Here is a 6,000-nt window from a genome sequence, read left to right as displayed (position 1 = left end):
CTCCCATAGCACCTGTACCACGAAGTTTTCCTTCATGCATTGTAGAAATCTCTGCTACCTGTTTGTACCAGCTGTGTGGTGTTCCCAGTCAACATCTGGCAAGTTGAAGTCCCCCATAAGGACAAGGGCCATTGATTTAGAGGTATCCTTTAGTTCCTTAAAGATTAACTCACTGGTGGTGTCTTCCAGGGTGGTTGGCCTACACTAAACTCCCAGTTTACTGTGCTTCTTAGGGTCTGCTGATGTGCATTTTTGCGTAACCTGGAAACTCATTTCACTTTCAGTGACACATAAGATATGCTTCTTAGCACAAAAAAATTATTTTTTATGCAGTTTCTTTTCAATGGGAAAGTCCTGGCAAAAGCACAAAGCCCTCAATCAGTCTCTGAATTGCTGTGTGTTTTTGGAAGGGGCCGTATAAAAATAATGTTTGAAGAATGTCAGAATTTCTGTATGTTCTTTCTTTTATGCTATATGGGTTGTGTGGAGCTATTTTTCTTTTTTGATGGAAAAACAGTCAGTTTCATTTGTATAAGAGTGGTCGCAGGAAGAAGAGTCATCCTTATAACCTTCATCCTAGTCCTTAACCCTCTCAGAAACTACAGAGCTGAGGAGTGTGAGAGCAGGACAGGGCCAGTTAAACCTCAGCTCTTGTCAGTGCTCAGGTGCCTTCCCTGGAGTGTCATTCCCAAGGCAAATTAAAGTGACCTGCTCATACAGTGAGCTACAGTCTTCAAGGCATGGTAATGTAAAAGTGTCATTTAGACTTAGACAGTCCCTGGCTTTCCCAGGACCTCTGCCATCCCCCCCAGCATTCAGAAGGGGACCAGATTTCAGATGACATCTCTTCAGTGCCTCCCACGTGAAGGAGTAGGGGAAGTGAGGTTGGGGGACTTCTGCGCTCACTGATCTGTGCAAATATCCTGTCCTGCTTGGCTGGTCTTCCTATTCTACCCTCCTCTGCAGTTTTATTTAAATTCTACTCCTTCCTTAGCTAGAAAGTGTCATCCAGCAGGAGCAGATCAGGTCTTTGGACATCCACCACTTGCCCAGCACTATGGCAAGTCCTGCATTCTCCTCTGTGGTTTTGGTTTGTTAAAAGATGAGGGTTGCTCTGGTCCCTTTTGTAGGTGTCTTCATGCCACAGTCATTTGCAGAGCTGTGAGCCAATAACTTTAACTGAAACCGTGGAAGATGTTGCAGGGGTCAAACAAAATCAATAGTACATGCTGCATAAATATGGAGTGACATATGCAGAGCCTGGTTAACTCCAAGCAGTGATTTCACACACCGGGTTCAAGCAAAGATTTTTTTTTTTCCTGCTGAACTGCACTAAAATATAGCCCTGCCCCTCGTGTACCTCTCCCTCACCCCCACATGCCATTCAGGACTGGAGGGTTGGCACCTTGCTCCAGGATTTTATTAGCTGTGCTCAGCCACGGCAGAAGCCCATCAGCAGCTTGCTGCTGTGTCAGATTAATATGACTCCAGGCAAACACAGGAGATCCCTGTAAAAGCAAGCAGCTGCATTAAGAAGCGTACATGGCTCTTTCAAGTTTCAGAAGAATGTCAAAGAGATGAAGCACTTGTCCTTTTTACAAATTAGGTGAAGAAGTATTTTCTGCCAAGATTCTTACTGCAACCCTTTGCTTCGTAGTCTGTATGGCCCTAAAATGCTCGCTGGCATTTTGCCATGGTTATGAAATTTGACTTGTCCTTATTAATTCAGTGTTCAAGGACAAGAAAGTGGGATTTCTTGGTTTCATAGATCACTGGAAGAAAAAGCTACTTTGCTCTGAAAATTAAAATGAGTCTTAGTCTTCTAGAAGGTGCCTTGAGGGTGCTGTATATTTGCAGATGTGCAGACAGGAGGGATTTCTTTCTCTGTGGTTAGGAGGATAGTAAACTTCTCAATGACTTGTATTAATAAAATCTCAAAGCTGTTTGTTACAAAAAAGAAGTTCCACTGATCAGCATCTTCAAAGACAAGAAATTCAAAGATTATGACCGACTCTGTTTTTGAATGAATCTGTTGTTGACAGTTTGAAGCATAATGTAATTCTAGCTACCATATTGTAATACTTAATTTCAGGGGCTAACTCACTACCTTTAATCAGAGAGGGTCAAGTCTTACTGTTTCAAGCAGTAAGAAGTACATCTAAATTGCTGGATCCTTGGCTTGTGCACATGAAAGAACACTTGTAGCAGAGGAGAAGGGACCTTGTTTGCTTTCTGCCCTTAGAAGAAGACAGTAAAAGTTGACCAGACTTAATTCATGATGTGTGCTTGGCATTTCTGAGGGCTGATCCTCAAGTATTTATTCCTGTGGGTGCATTCTGCCACTGTAATATGAATTCATTCCTAATTAAGTAACACCATGTTAGCAAACATGTGGTTAAGATCATCCAAGTCTTTCAATTGTAAATCCTGTCATAGCTTGTTATAGACTTTTCCTTGAAGGATTTGGTTGATTCCTCCTTTTTATACTTTAAGGTAAAGTTGATGCTGATAAACTTTGGGCATCAGAAGTCAGAAGTTAGGTTAAATCCATATGTTAGTGGGGCTTTCACAGCACCTGAGCTTTTAAAAGCCATGTTAGATTCACAGACTAAAGGTTATACTCACTAAGAAAGGACTGAGGGCAAAAGGAAGCCAAGCGTTGTAGAGTAGGGAGAGAAAAGTTAACCCACGTTAAAGTTTATGCCTTGAAAGGCTGAAGTGTTGTCCATATAAAGAAAATGAAAAGGATCATAAATCCTTGCAGATTAAGTGTATAAATACAACTTATCTACACAAAAAAGAGTTTGAGGAACAGCTAACAGACATAATAAATCTTCAAATGCATCAAGAACAGGAAGCTTGCCAGAGGGTTTGTAGGGCCAACAGAGGATACAGCTATCAAAGGACAACTTAGGTAAGACAAAGCTGTTGCAGAACAAGTAAATATAGTCTTTTCAGAGTAGAAGAAGCCAAGGAGAGTCCCATCTTGGAGCTTTTCTTTATGAGAGGCTCATCAGATGACCAGCCCCAAAATTAAAATTACGAGGCGGTAAATGAACAGCAACGCAGTGCTAGAAGCAGATGGTATTGATTTAAGAGTTTTAGAGGAATTCGGGGTGAAACGTCTGAATGATTAACATTGGTGCGTAACCCCTTGCTTTACACTGCTTTGATAGCTGGTAAGTGTGACACCAGACTTCAAAATGCATTCCAGCTGAGGTCCCAGGGAGCTGTGGGCATATCAGAATAATGTCCATAGCAGGAAAACTTGTAGAAATGGTAAGAAAAATACTGAAAGAGTGAACACAGACAAATATGATGTATTTGCAAAGAATTAATAGTAACTTATGCAAAGGGAAGCCCTACATCAATAACCTATGTGTTCTTTGAAGTGACTTGCCAAAACGTGTTAGCTATCAGAGACCATTTGATACAGATTAGTTGGATTTCTGAAAGGCTTTTGGCAAGATCTCTTCATGAAGGGCTTTGAAGTATGCTAGATAAACAGTCTAGATGTACAAGGGAAGGCACAGATAAATAATAAGCTGAGAGGCAGAAACCAGAAGGGAGAGGAAGGGAATGGGGAACTTTCCTGCTGGAGCAGGAACAGCAGTGGAACTCCATGAGGAGTCTGTGCTAGGATCTGGGATGTCCATGTTCAGTGGTACTCATGACCATCCTTAATAAAATAATGACCACAAGTGGGAAGAGGATATTCTGCTATTCTGACCTGACACAATACTGCTACTTCTACCATGCTAAGGTAGGAAGGAGCTCTTCTCCATTGCCTGTCCAGGGAGTTTTAACTGCTGACATAAGTATCCAAATTAGATGTCTAAAAGACAGATGTTATGAATTTCCACTATGCTTCTCAAGACAAACTTTTGAATGTTGGGTGCCTTAAAGGTGAACAGTGGGAGCTCATGATTCTTAAAAAGGCTCCTTGAATCTCTGTGTAAATGTTTTCTTAGGATAAGTGGTGCAACTCTCTCTTCATCAGTGAATCACTAATAGATGTACCTGAAGAGACAGCCTCTCTAAAGGTGCTCATGTAGTGCATATCCCACCATTTCATCAGCAGTTAGTTGGAGTAATTTTAGGCTACTCTGTAAGGCCATATATACATTCAAATCCATAGTTTTACATTAGTTGATAACAAAGGATTTTAGGAAGCCCTGTGCTGTGTCCCTTTAATGCTGCAGGCTGGCTCATGACCATGTGTTACCAATCACAGGGCTTTCCACAGGGGACTTTGGTATCTGAACTTCTGTTTTTGTGCCAAGGAATCCGCTTGGCTCATCCCAGCTGTCTGCAATGTCAGTTTGTCCTGCCCTTTGTTTGATTCAGTTTTTGGTTCTGCTCTTAATCTTTCCTGGTGGGATATTTGCTGTGGGATCCTTCCTGTTGGACAGCATGGACTCATCATGGCAAGTTCTAGCATCATGCTGTAAAAAATGCACTGCTGGACCCTGATGTAATTGCTTGTTATTTTGAACATTTTGGACAGAGAGCCACAAAAAACCCCTGTTCTTGAGATTACAGACACTGCACAGGGCCCCGAGGAGATCTGGGTGAGCAGAAGTGCCCTAGCAGGTCCGAGCCAAGAGCAGTGCTTACTCACCTTAGTCCCTAGTGTTCAGCTTGCAGGCTGGAATGCTCTGCCCTCCCAGTGTGGCCCTCAGTGATGGCAGAGATGTTGCTCAGTGTGAGCTTGAAGTGGAGCAGGGTGGTGAGCTGTCCCTTGCTGCTCTGCCACAGCAACCACGTCAGACCCTGCAGGGAGGGCTGGGCAAAGTCGTTGTCAAAGGCAAGGTTGTTCTTACGTGTTCAGTTGTGTTCTTGTGCAGAGGGAGTGAAATTCACCCACAGAAAGGTCAGAGCTGGGCTATGGGATGAAGTGGGAATGTGGTTGATCAGAAAGGGGCCTGTTTAGCTGGGGGCAATGGGCCAGTAGTTGACCCAACACCCTGGACTTCAGTGAGCCCTTCATATTTCTTCAGGACCTTTTGCTCCAGAGGTGATGTTAGTTTTTGTACACGTTCTCTCATCCTCACAGATTTTTCGTGGATGTAGTATTAAAGTGCAGTCCTGGTGCTTTTTGATGATATTACTGATCCTTGCAGTATTTTGATGACTTGTTAATTGTTATGCTACATTTTCAAATTAAGATGAATCTATTTGTGGTGAGAGTACACTGAATATCCAAGAGAGGACTCTGTTACATGTTTGTCTTCTTTTCTGACGTAATATTGGTGGATAATTGCAGGGACAGTTGTGAGGGTGAACAACACTCAGAATTTTAAGCTGGATTGTGAAAGAGCTGAAAGAAGACTGGAGGCTACTGTAATGCAACAACAAAAGTGTTGGTGGAACCTGAAAGCAAAACTTCATTGTTGATTGTGCTTGTACGTAGAAACTAAATTGTGCACAATTACATAACAATGGCAATGTTATTTACAAAACTTTAGCCACATTTAAAACAGCTGCTGCATTTGAAGCAGATTGCTTAACAAAACAAACTGTCCCCGCTGAGCCACAAATATTAATATTGTAATGACGTTCTCCTTGGATAAACCACTGCATATGGATGACATGCAACAACTGCAAAGGATGCAATCTGGTTTTCTGTCAATAACACAGGGCATAAGGAAGTTGAATAGCGGTCATAAATTTTCCCACAGAGGCTTTATTTATGTAAAAATATGGTCTACATCATGATAAAACTTCAAGGTACTTGTAGTGGAATATGGTTAATGGGCTTCACTGTGTCTCCAGCACAAGGAAAATTGCAGAGCTTATTAACAGAAGGTTAAATGAAACAGATGCTAATAACTATGTGTTCTCTGTTGAGCCCATGATGACTGTCAGCTCCTCTCTTATACACTGGTCACTTGTGATTCATGATTGGGACTTTTTCATGCAATGATCAGCAAAGTACATCCTTTAAGGAGAATATATCAGTTAAAAGTGTAAATTTTGTTAAGTTGTTCGACCCTATAA

This window comes from Pseudopipra pipra, chromosome Z (assembly GCF_036250125.1).
Source record: "Pseudopipra pipra isolate bDixPip1 chromosome Z, bDixPip1.hap1, whole genome shotgun sequence".
NCBI classification, from domain to species: Eukaryota; Metazoa; Chordata; class Aves; order Passeriformes; family Pipridae; genus Pseudopipra; species Pseudopipra pipra.
Note: the sequence above shows the minus strand (reverse complement) of the source record.